Here is a 13301-nt window from a genome sequence, read left to right on the forward strand (position 1 = left end):
CTCGGCGGCAGCAGCCGAGCGCGACGACACCCACGCACCCGGGCTCGGGGGTGAGGGGGCTCGGACCCCGGTCTCGGGGCTGCGAGTGGAAGGAGCACCGTCAGGTCTCTGCCTGCAAGCGTCAGGAAGCAGAGGGGAGCGTTAGCCGCAGGATTTCCCGTTTCCACTGCGCGGGGAACTTTCCCCCGATGAGCGGGCACCCAGCCCAGGGTCCTTCTCCATGCGTTGACTACGGATCTGGAAGGAAAAGACCCAAGCGTTGCCATGGAAACCAGACCAGTGGACCGGGCAATGCAGGAGAAGATGCACCCTGGCCTCTAGCCCTGGCTGGCCGTAAAGGACCAGGCCAGGGCCCCCCGCCACCCCCCGTTTGCTCCCCCACCCCCTGCACTGCCTCGGCCGTGGCCGAGATCTGCTCTTGCCTGGGCTCCCGCCCAGCTCGCTGCCTGGTCCCCTAGCTGTCTGCACGGTGCTTAAACCTGAGTCTCGTCCAGTCGCTCTGCTCCGCCCTGACGGGCCAGCCGAGCCTCGCCCTGACTTCTGAGTGTCCTCGCTCGCTTACAGCCCTCAGCGGCGCAGGCGTCTGTATGCAAGTCACCAACCATCCCCCCCGGCCCAGGACGCTCGCACCCAGGACCTCTGGCCTAGAACATTCCCAGTGGTGAACTGTGGTTTTCTGTCTTGTTCAACCTTACATCCTTGACTCCCAGCAGCATTCTGGCCGTGCGGGGCTGGAAGCCGGCAGGCGTTGGGAGTGCAGGGGTGTGGGGGGCCCATCCACGTGGTCAGGCTGGAGCACACGGTTGGGAGTGTCTGCTCCGTGAGGGGCACGCGCCTGACACCTGGGACGGGAGTCCTCGGACAGGCAAGAGAAGGCGAGGGTTTTTCAGTGATGTCAGCATTTAGTGACATCAACAAACCTTGGCTGAAGTTCAGTTTAGAACGGGGGCCGGTCGCATGCGGGGGTTTGCGGTCTGGTCATCAGTGACGGCGATGACCTCGGGCTCCGCTCCCGTGCTGGACTGACCTGGAGGGGACAAAGGCGTTATTCCTGGCGCGCATCCCGCGATAACGTGGCCGGGAGAGAGCGCGGCCCGCCTCATCGGGCACGTGCCCGTCGTGGCCAGAACGATTCATCACGCCAGCTGCGGCCAGACTTCCGACCTCCATGCTGCTGTCTGTTAATTTTGAACGAATGCCATGCCCTTTTGACAGTGAGCTTGAGGTGCTTTATCATAACAGAATAAACGTACGTACGTAATGTAAGAACATTCTCGGCATCACTTTTTCTTCCTAATGAATGAGACGTGAAGCCAGCTTCCAGCGCTGATGCGAGTGTGGGAGCCGAGCTGCAGCAGCGAGGGCTGTGCTGAGGAGCAAGGGCCCTGGGGGGCGGGGGGACCCCCGCCACCCGCCAGCCTCCCTCAGGTAGTCGCTCTGTGATCCTGGGTCAGCTCGTACTCAAGGATGTAACTACCTTTCTGCAGAGGATGAGGAACCCCCTACAAGTCTAGCTTCTAGAAACCCTGCAGCCAAGACCCTCTCACACAAATCATCACCATTGTATGAGTCATTTCCATGTGTTTTTTATGAAAGTAAAGAATATCTGTATCAGAAACCTTTTAATGGGAGCATGTTAATTAAAAATGAGTCCTTCGAGAGAATCTAATATCTCTTTCTCGCACACACATGCATACACACATGCATGCACACACATGCATACACGTACACACATGCATGCACACGCACAGCTGATTCGGCACATTATGACAGGATGCTACCCATGTTATATGCAGTTGTAATGTTGGAGAAGTCCCGTACGGACAGAGCTGACTCATTTCTGCACCCCGGGCCATGCTCAGTCACTCGCTGGGAGACACCCACGGTGATCGGGAGGGGCGGGACCTGGGGTGGTCAGTCAACTCTGCTCCAACTGCAACCTCCCCGCAGCAAGCTCTCGAAGCAGGTCCGAGGGCAGTGCCTCACTGTCACCAGGATGGCACGGAGCCAGCCCTCAAAGCCCGCTTCTGGGACGGCAAACTAAAAGGATTATTTGCTTTCCACAAATTGTTCTTTGCTTTAGACATTCTGCTTGAATATTTAAAGCTCACTTTAATTTTCAAGGCTTTAACTAGTCAACACTTTGAGAGCCTTGATTTATAAAGCCAGAAGTGCATTTTCAGTTTATTTTCAGACGTCTCATAATTGAGAACTCTCAGGTAGGGAGAGGGGTTGGTATTCAGTTTTCGAGCCTATGAGAGGATGTGACTGGGAAACGAGTAAAGACCTCCACTGGGAAATAAAAGCTGTAAATGTCCCTTTCTTGGTGTTTTACTTGGTTTCATTTTACTGTTTTAGTCTTGGGATTATTTAACATGTAACTCACAGGTTTTTCTTATCATGTGCATTGAGCGTATATGTGTGTGGGCACGTGTGTGGGTGCGTGTGTGCACGTGTGCCTTACTTCTTATGAATGCCACTTTAATAAAGCATTCTGATAATAAAAATGATTTAAAAAAAAAAAGGTGAAGTCCAAAATGCCAAGGGCATGAAACTCTTTTAAGCTTATTTTAGACTCCTAGGACACTTGGCGCATCCTTCCTGGAGTAGGATAAGCTGGCTGGTGGAGCCAGGCTCTGAATCCAGATGCTGACCTTCGACTCGGAGCTTTGGGGTCTGACTGAGCAGCCTAACTCGAAAGACTGAACACTGCCGTCACGTGGGGAACCGGTCCTCATAGCTGAGGGATTCTTCTTTCTCCCACTTTATTGAGATATAATTGATACATAGCACTGTGTAAGTTTAAGGTGTATAACGTGACGATTTGATGGATGTGTATATATTGTGAAGTGATTACCACAAGGTTAGTTAACACATCTTATTTGGCGTAAGGTTAGTCATATCACTAAACATTATAATCTTTATTTTGTGTGTGTGTGTGTGTGTGTGTGTGTGTGACAAGGAATTTGAGATCGTTCTCTTGGCAACTTCAGAGCATGTGATACAGTAGCGTTAACGGTGGTCGCTGCAGTGTGCACTAGATCCCAGGAACCTGTGTAACAGGAGGTTTGTGCCCCTTTGACCAACACCTTCCCCCACCTGCCACCCCCCGTCCCCAGCAACCACCAATCTACTCCTGTTTCTATGAGTTCAGTTTTTTTTAGATTCCACGTGTGAGATCAAGCAATGTTTGTCTTTCTCTGATTTTTTTCCTTATTTATTATTATTTATGCCTACAGCACCTGGTCTTCCTAGGTGGTCTCCCATCCAAGTACTAACCAGGCCCGACCCTGCTTAGCTTCCCAGAGCAGACATTGGGCTTGTTCAGGGTAGCATGACCATAGACCATGGACCGTGGCTCCACTGGGGCACGAACCCGGGACCTTCTGCGTGTAAAGCAGAGGTGCTAACTGCTACACTGTGGAACCACATCCTGTCTTTCTCTGACTTTTTTTACTTAGCATAATGCCCTCAAGATCCATCCATCTTGTCACAAATGACAGGATTTCCTTCATTTTTGTGGCTTAATAATATTTCATCATATTTGTATAGCACATTTTCTTTATTCATTCGTTGATGGACACGTAGGTCGTTTCCATGTCTTGGCTTTGTGAATGATGTTGGCATGAACGTGGGGGTAGATACATCTCTTTGATACAGTTATTTCAGTACCTTCGGATATATGCCCAGAAGCAGGATCGCTGGATCATATAGTAGATGCATTTTTAATTTTTTGAGGACCCTCCATACTGTTTTCCGCAGTGGATGCACTAATTCACATTTCCACCAACGGTGCACAAGGGTTCCTTTTGCTCCAGGTGCTCACCAACACTCGTCATGTTTGCATCTTTTTGATACTGGCCACACTAACAGGTGTGAGGTGTCATCTCGATGCGGCTTTGATTTGCATTTGCCTGGAGATGAATGATGTTGAGTACTTTTTCATATATCTGTAAGCCTTTTCTATGCCACCCTTAGAAAAAAAATACTATTCAGGTATTTCATCTTTTTTTTTAATGGATTATTTGCTTTTTTGCTATTGAGTCCCTTATATATTTTGAGTTCCTTATATATTTTTAGATATTAACCTCATTCTACATGAAACTTGCAAATATTTCTCTCGTTTCTTGCCTTTTCATTTTGTTGGTGTTTCTTTAGCTGTCCTGAAGTTTTTTGTTTCGATGTAGTCCCACTTGTTTGTTTTTTTTGCTGTCGTTGCTTGTGGTTTTGGAATCATATCAAAAAATTCATTGCCAAGACCAACTTCCGAGAGCTTTCTCCTGATGTTTTCATCTTGGGTTTTTAATGTTTCGGCCGTTACAGTTGTCTTTAATCTAGTTCAAACAAGTTTTTGAGATTGGTTTAAGAAGTGGTCCCATTTCATCCTTTTACGTGTGAATATTCGGTTTTCTCAACACCATTTATTAAAGAAATTACCCTTTCCCTATTGAGTATTCTTGTCTCCCTCGTCAAATATCACTTGACTACATATATGCAGGTTTACCACTGAGTTCTCAGTTCTGTTCCATTGGTCTATGTGTATGTTTTATGCCAGTAATATACTGTTTTAATTACTATAGCTTTATAGTACAGTTTGAAATCGGGGAGTGTGATGCCTTCGGCTTTGTCTTTTGTCCTTGTAATTGCTTTGTTCTTCAGAGTCTTTGTTCCATACAAATTTTAGGAATGTTTGTTCTACTTCTATGAAAAACAACATCGCAATTTTGATAGAGATTGCATTTATCTACAGATGGTTTCAACAACATTAATTCTTCCCATCTATGGCCATAGGATAGTGTCTTATTAACTTGCATTTTCTTCTATTTCATTCAACCACATCTTATGGTTTTCAATGTACAGATCTTTCACGTATTTGGTAAAATTTATTTCTATATGTTTTATTGTTCTCGAAAGGATGAGACGCATTGATTCCTGGCCTCAAAGTTTCTGCCGACATAGTCCATGGCTCAAGAAAACGTATTTGTGGTATTTTAGTTCAAAGTATACTGTCATCTTCAGGAATGGTTTACACAGCACACATTCTCGATGTTCTTTAAAACAATCCATAGATTTACTTTAAAATGGTTCTTCTCTCAAATATTTCCACCACTGTTCTTCCGAGAAGGTAAGGTTAACTGACAACATGTAAATTTTAACTGTCTGCGTTTTACCACACTATATACCCCAAAGCGTACAGGTGTTCCTAAGATTAAATTTGGAGCATTTTAAAACCTATGTTCACAGCCGTTCTAAAAGCAGTAAGAAGGTGGGCTGGCACAAAGCACGAAGCCTGGAGACACTGAGTGTTTAGCCAGGGTGTTTTCTTGTTTCGCCTCTAAACCCGATGACAAAGGGAGACATCCACTCGAGGAAAAACCAGGCTTCATACGCTTGTCTCGGAAAAGGCCTGCCTCTTAGCAAAGGAGTAACCAAGACAAGCATTGTACGAGCGGGGAGGAATCTCAACAGGGAAACGCGATGTACAGACCGGGGAGGAAGCGCATCTACTTCACGCTGGTTGTAACGTCTCAGGTGAACGCGCGTTTCCGTAAATACGCCGGAGTCCTTTCGCTTTCCATCTTTCCATGTGCAGCGTGAGTGATCTTTTCAGAGACGGCAGGCGTCCACGACGCTCACTTAAAGAGGAAATATTTGTTTTACTCCCGGCATGCCCTTCTTTAGTTTAATCTGCAGGGTAAGGCTAGGCGAGAAAACGGAGCGCACTCTTGGATTTTGCAGGCTGCTCAGTTTCCCGAGAGGCAGCCCACTGACCACACGTACCCGTCCAGTCTGCTGATACAGCAAACCCAGCTCCCAAGTCGGAGACAGAATCGGCCTCGTTCTCATTAGTGTCTAAGTAAAGCAAAGAGCCTAATTAACACTCTAACAGCGACCGAAGTCCAAACCGGCAGGACCCGGCAGGCCTGTCCCAGGTGGTGGGATTCCCATGAGCAGTCGTGGGGCGGACTCCAGGGGGCGCTGCCCCTGTGTGGTATCAGGACGGTGACCTCTGAAAGGTTGGGGGCTACCTAGTTTCAAGCACATCTTGCAAGCACAAAAGAGGAGACGTCTGGTCAGAGGGCGCTTCACGTCATCGGGTGCCTCCCCCGCACGCCCCGCCGCCTGACCGGCCCGCGAGAGCGGTGCTGGCCGACGGGGCGCTCGGGAGAGCGGACCGGGGACAGAAACGCACCGACGTGCAATGTGGGCCTGAGCGGGACGCGGACCTCAGCGTGGCGGGGGAGGGGGCGCTGCTAGTGCGCAGCGCGGCTGAGGCCCGCGAGCTGCGGCAGAAGGAGCCCTCCCCCGCCCCCCGCGGGAGCTGCGGGGCCGCGGGGTGCGCACGTGACTGCGCCCCGCATCGGACCCCGGCAGGCGCCGAGGCGAGAGCGATAGCTGTGTGCGGACAAGAAAATACACACTCGGCACGTCCACACACGCACACACCATGTGCATACACCACGTACGACACACAGGTACCACGCACACAACACACACCACACAACGCACACACACCACACAACACACACACACTGCACACATACACATAACACACACGCATACAACACACAACACACACAACACACACACTCATACACACACACCACGTGCATACACCATGTCACACACGTACCATACATACAACACACACTACATGACACATACACGTCAAATACAGGTTCCAATTGAAAAAATTCTCAATACCCAAAGCCTGAACAACTTGAACAAAAGAATATGTATAATAGGATTAATCTGCACAATAGATATCCATGAGTCCATAGCGACATAAATAAAAAATTGAGTAAATAAATAAATAAATAAAGAGGAGAGAAGAGAGAAACCTGGGCACTATGACTCCGCATAACTAATCCAGACACTCCGCCCTCACAGAGGCGGAGCGTGTCTCCACGCCCGAGGGATGAGCTACATACAGTGACGTCCTTCCAAAGAGTAGAGCGTGTAAAGGAAAAAGGAGCACCTTCACCAGGGATATGTCACGCAGGAAGCACGTAACCGTGATGCCACGACCCCGGGCAAACCACGCGAGAACATCCGGCAGGCCTATTCGCGGGAGATTTCACAAATTTCCTGAATAGGACTCTTCAAAACTCTCAAGGTCATCGAAAACAAGGAAGTCTGAGAAGCCATCCCAGCCAAGAAGAGCCTACGGAGACAGGACAGCTAAATGGGATATGGCATCCTGGATGGCCTCTTGGGACAGATGAAAGACACATGTATGAAGTAGGGACTTTAGCTAATGATCGTTTCTCAGTATCGGTTCGTTAATTGCAACGATGGGGCCACATCAACGTCAGGTGATGAGGATGGGAGGAATTGAGCGTGAGGCAGAGGGCACTCTCCGCACTCTGTTCCGAACTTTTCTGCAAGTTTAAGTTTTTCTAAAATAGAAAGCTTATTAAAAAATCATGAAGCAGTCACAAAACGAGGATCTCACTCACAAGGTCACAGCAGAGTGACAGAGGCAGAGCAAGCGTCATCGGATTTTGCTCCGGAGGCTGCATTCGGTGAACAGGTGGTGCGGACGCCGAAGCTCAGTGAGCGTTCCACAGAAGAGAGCTTGCACTCAGGCAGCTCCTTCAACGCGATGCCAACCTCCCCGAGGCAGGGGATGCAGAAGAGGAGCCCCGAATACGGCCCGACAAACGCTTACAAGAAATGTTTTAAAAAGGAGGGAAAATGACTGAGTCTGGCCATAACCGTTCACCTCTGGGGCCTCGTACGTGAAGGAGACCACCTCTCCCTTCCCTGAGTTCAGAATGGATTTGTCACTCCGCCTGTTCACTCTCATCCACTGTCACCTTTCACCAGTGACCAGACGCTTGAATTTACCCTTCATGACCAAACTCAGCTCAAGCGACTGTTTCATTCATTAAAAAAAACCTTCATTTTAATATAACCTTGATTATAAATGGTATTTTGCAAACTTTTTGCATGAATGATATATGTTTAAATATAATTAAACAAATAATTTACATCTGAGTCTGTACAGTATCATTGCATACTGCAAACAAATGTACGCTCTAATGAGTTCATTAAGTGCGGAATAGTAGGTTATTTTTAATTATTTATATTGTGGAGAAATCGGTGCAGAATTGTTAAAAATATGCTCAGGGTGTTAAAGCAGAAAGGTGGTCTTTTTGGTTACCCTGCGGCACGTTATTTTTGTCCACTTCTGGCTACACCGCTCCCCCGCGTGAGTGTTATGAGCCGGCAGCTCCAAGGATATACTCAACGCGCCTGTGGGAAGGAGCGATGTGAATGCCGACTAGGATACACCCCAAGAAAGAGAGCACACCGCACGCGACGCGGACTTCAGGGGTCAGGACGGAGCCACCCTTCCCTCCCAGCCTCCTGGTCTCCCAACATTCTGCTCTTAAGACCTTTTTTCAGATATTCGACCCTCATGGTCAAAAAGCCACAGGACTGGGTGTGAACAGCAGCAAACCCATCATCACGGAGGAAAGGCACACGAGGCGCAGGGCTCGATCAAACCCTGGGAACACAAGGAAGTTGCACGACCGTTTGGCTCAGAATCTCATAAAACTCACCCTCCCCCCCACCACCTCCCGTCTGAAGAACTCACACAGAGTTCTCTGTGGTGAGCTGACTAAGGAAGAAAAATGATAATCAGGCCTTGTACATAGACGTTTTACAGTACAGTTGCCGTAATCAGTGGTTGACAGCCTCAGCATTATGGTATCACATACGGATGTCCGTAAAAGGCCAGGGTTAAGGCAAATTCTTCCTGTGGGCAGAACTTTAAGCAAAACGTACCGTCCCCTTTTTCTAGACGGAATCGGAGCACGAGAAGGCTCCACGCTGGTTCACAAGCAGAGGCCACGGCGTGGGCGGGATGTGTCGCCCCTGGACCGTACAGGGCTGGTCTGCTGAAGAAAGAAGACAGGGTGTGAGCTTGCAGAGGAGATTAGCCACCTTGAGTTCTAAAGAATTACCTCCAATGGGAGGGACATAAAAACTGACTTCTAGTCTATTCTATTGGACTTGGAATTTCTAAAGAAAATAAAACTATTCCTGAAAAAAAAAGTGTCCCCAATGCAGTCAAATGACCTCAGACTTTTGGGAGCCGAGAGAAAGCAATTTCCTAGGGGACCCCGAGAACTGGGTGCCAAGGTCAGGGCTCCAGGACCCAGTCTGCAAGAGCACCCCTTACTCTGCCCTATACCCCACGACGATGTCCCATGCATTAAGCAGAACTCCAAATGCTGAGAGGCCACTACCCAGTGACATTGCTCCCAAGGAAATGCAAGTCTGAGCAACCATCTTACAAATAACTGAGACAGGACTATTTTTTTTTTAAAGTAGATTCATTCAAATATAGGAAGTGCCTTTTCTCCTTTCATTGGGAAAATTGTTCCTGAAGATAGAATAGCGTATGACATGACTAGACCCCTGAAGACAGAACAGAAAATGACGTTATGGGCAATGACAGGATTATACGGGCAGCTTGTAGCAGTCAGCCTCTGGACGTCAAGTGCAATTTCGATGTCTGTCTCGAGAAGGTTGGTGGCTTTGTCAGCAAAATCAAACTCTCCTCCATCTCAGAAAAATACAGTTCTCTCTGGAAGATAATCGGTATCAGCAGTTCTTGAGGTCTTGAAATTGGAACGCTGAGGGCTGCAGGTGTGGATTTCTCAGCGCTCGGTTCCTCGTAACCCAGGACCCACAAGACTGGCATGAGTCATGCGGGGAAGCGTGAGCAAGACCGCCGACTCAGGGCGCCCGCATGCGCCCGAGCCAGTCTGAGCCACTCCTGTCTGTCTGGCGTCTGTTTTGCAAGCCCTAATTTAGGAGCGTGGGCGACCAGAGGGAGCTCTGAGGACACACAGATTCCTTTTCTTTATATTATTAGATCTCTAAAATAAACAAGGCGGATAGATTTACGGTGACGGAGAGCAGGTGGCGCCTTTCAGCTGTGCCTCGTAACTCGCAGGCCGTCCTGTGCTGGCCGGCTTGCCATCTCGGTGGTACGGGGTCATCTTTATTTTCTACACACTTAATTATGTTTAAAAAAGAGAACAACATCTTAAGACCATGAGAGGTATCGAATACATCACTCCATCACTCAAAATGCTGACATATCCTGGGAAGACCGCGAAGCTGGGTGGCCATTGGCCTCCTAATTGATTAAGGTTCTCGTGATGCAGGTTTCTGAAGATGAAGAGCATGCCCATTTAAACTTTCATAGACATATCCCCCGAATAAAACAAACCTTAATGCTCTGACTTCTGAAAAAAAAAAATAAATGAAAACATTTTAAAAGCCATAAAGCATCAAATGTAGTTTTGAGGACCGCACAGCGAAACCTGCTAGTTCGCCATTTGGATCATTCCACCCTCCCCTCAGTCATCCGGCCTCCCCACGGGATGCTTTTCTTTTAGAGCAGCAGTTTTCAGGAGCCTGGAACCCCAAGGCACGTGGGACACATGCCCTGCATTGGGGCGCGGCCTCGGCCATGAGGAGGGCACCCCCAACCTCACCCGAAGGCAGGACACGTCGCTCATTTCCCAGTGAACTGTTTCCGTCAACGGATCTCAACACAGCGCTGACACACACAAAAAAATCAAGGTACATTTTTGCCCATTTTAAAATTACGCCAGAGGCAATCTTAGTTTCTTTAAGCTAAAAATTCCAGGAAAAAGAAAAAAGAAAACTATTCTCAGCGTGTTTCTTTTTGCCAGTGTTCCGCGGATTTAGACAAAGCCATGTTCCAGTCTCCTTCGAAAATGCTCGCGTGTCGCCGAGAGCTGTCTCGTACAAAATGTTCCTCCTCTCCTGGCGACTGTGCGGTTCAGGCTGAAGTGGCCCTAACCCAGGCGACACCTACGCAGGTATGGCGGCTGGGGACAGTTACGCACAAGTCGTGCTTTAATGCTGTGCTGGGCGGGGTGCCGGTGGGGGGGGGCAGGAGAGGAACTCCCGTGTGTGGACCCCTCGGCCGGTGAGAGAAGCGGGAACAAAGATGAAATGTAATATGCATTTGACCAACCTGCCTACTGAAAACAACTGGGAGTTTCTGTCCTCTCCTTCCTCAAAGCCACGAAACGGTGACTAACGCAGGTTCTGGGGAACGGCGGGGGCTGGGGGTGGTGACGCTGGGAGCGGCCTGCTCGGCCATGTCACCTGCTGCGCTGCCGACGCCTCGCGACCCGCACGGGTCGCCTCGCTTCCGGCGGGGGTGCGTGGTGCGTGACGGACGGCGCAGCCGCGACACCGCGCGGGGGAGAGAGAGCGCGCCGGCGAGGAGGCGCGCGCAGCCACGTCGGACGCGGGTCACGCAAGGACGCGACTCACGTCACGGCCTCTTCCGCTTACGTCACGCGCCTCTTCCGCTTACGTCACGCGCCTCTTCCGCTTCAAAGTTTACGGAAAGCGAGACGTTGTTAAGACTTCTAAGTTGTAGAGTGAGTTCTGGGGAAATTTCCAGCAAATAACGTTGTAAACTGAGAACTTTTCATATTACCGGACACAGAGACGATCGCTCAGACAGAACCAAGATAAAGATATCGATCGCTTCATTGTGCTTGTCACACAGAACGCTTCATTTTCCTCTGGTCCGAACGTATGTTTGTGCTGTTTCTTTCTCGCCCTCATCAGTAAAAAAAAAAAAAAAATAGCTGATTTTACTTGTAATTGCCGAAACTTAGAAGCAGCCAGGATGTACTTCGCCAGGTGAATGGACAAATTGTGATACATTCAGACACTTGAACGTTATTTAGTAATAAAAAAAAAAAAGTGCTATCAAGCCATGGAAAGCCCCGGAGAAACCTTAAACTGCTAAGTGCGAGAAGTCAGTCTGGGAAGGTTAAACGCCGTTCGCTTTCGACTATGTGACGTTGTGGCGACAGCAGCACACCTGGGGTCGCCGGGGCAAGAGGGCGAGGAGATGGGGGCAGGGCGGGGGGGCGGGGGGGGGGAGGAGATGGGGGCGGGGGGGCCCGAAGGGGGCGCGGAGGAGTTTCAGGGCAGCGAGGCTGTGCCCCGCGATGCGCGGTGGACACGCGTCACCACGCGCTGTCCAAACCCGCGCGACGCGCACCACGAAGGCCCCGCGACGTACACTGCGGACTCGGATCCGCGACGGTATCGGCGTCGGTCCGTCGATTCTGGCAAACGCTCTGCCCTCATGGGAGATGCAGTGACGGGAACCCCGAGCGGGGGGTGGGGGGGGGTACGGGGGACGCGCTTCGCTTTCTCATCGACTGTCCTGTGACGATAAACGACTCTAAGGACAGCTCTGCTCACTTTTTATTTTAAGCTCATAGCATCGGAGCTACGGGGTCCGAGCACGCACCCCGGGGCGCCGCGCCCGCGCAACCGCACGAACGGAGCGCGAGGAACGAGGCCGAGCGCGCGGCCACGGGAGGGGCCCGGGGCCCGCGGCCGGGGGCGGGGCGCGGGCGTGGGCACGAGCGAAGGCGCGGGGGCCACGCGCGAGGTCGGCCGGGGGACGCGCGACCCTCCCGCGGAGGGCCCGCCGCGGGCTGGACGCGGGGTCACCAGGTCGGCGAGAAGCGCGCGCAGCCCGCGGCGATGTGGTCAGGGCGCGCGCGGCCCCCCGCGGCTGCCGAGATCACGCGACGTCGGTCGCCTTTCGATACGACCATCGGTACTTGTCGGGACGCAAAGCCCAGGGTTTTGAGGTGCCGTCTCTGTCCACGGAGATTGCATGGCTGCGGCCGAGCTCGAAAGGCTCCGAGACCCCTCCAGAGACACTAGGTGAAGAGCGCGGGCAGCAAGGGGCAGCGGGCATCAGAAACGACGGCCGCGGCGCCCCAGATGAGCGCGGGGACCGTGCGGTGAGCCGCCTCGCCGCGCGTCGGACGCGGGCGTCGGGACTGGGGGCGCGTGTGCCCGCGGGGCGGCCGTGCAGGAGCTCGGGGGCCCGGGGCGGGCGGTCAGCAAGGCCCGCAGGTGCCGCCACGGCTGGAGAACTGCAGCGAGTTGGCAATTTGGAGAAACGTCCCTGAGAAGGGAGGACAAAGCATGTTCCAGAAGCGCAGCCGCCACGGCATGCCGCGAGACGGGCACCAACGACTGCTCGGCTGTTATTCGCAAACAGCGTGTTTATTGAGAAAAGTAACAGTTAAATAGGGAAATGAAAAAAAGGACGAGAAAACAGAGAAGCCATTAATTCCTGACCCAAGCGGGTACTGTTTCTCTTCGGATGGTCAGTTAGCAACGCTCTGTTTACCCAAAGACTCAATTTTCAGCGTTTCCAATTTCATGTTAGCAAAGAGCTGTGACCAAGCCCATGAATT

At 50.9% G+C, this 13301-nt stretch overlaps 1 pseudogene; it reads right to left on the reverse strand.

Annotated features, from left to right (window-relative positions):
- Positions 1-3230: 3230 nt before the first annotated feature.
- On the reverse strand, positions 3231-3346 carry LOC118607671 (annotated as a pseudogene).
- Positions 3347-13301: the final 9955 nt, after the last annotated feature.

Source organism: Rousettus aegyptiacus, unplaced genomic scaffold (assembly GCF_014176215.1).
Source record: "Rousettus aegyptiacus isolate mRouAeg1 unplaced genomic scaffold, mRouAeg1.p scaffold_m13_p_8, whole genome shotgun sequence".
Taxonomy (NCBI): domain Eukaryota; kingdom Metazoa; phylum Chordata; class Mammalia; order Chiroptera; family Pteropodidae; genus Rousettus; species Rousettus aegyptiacus.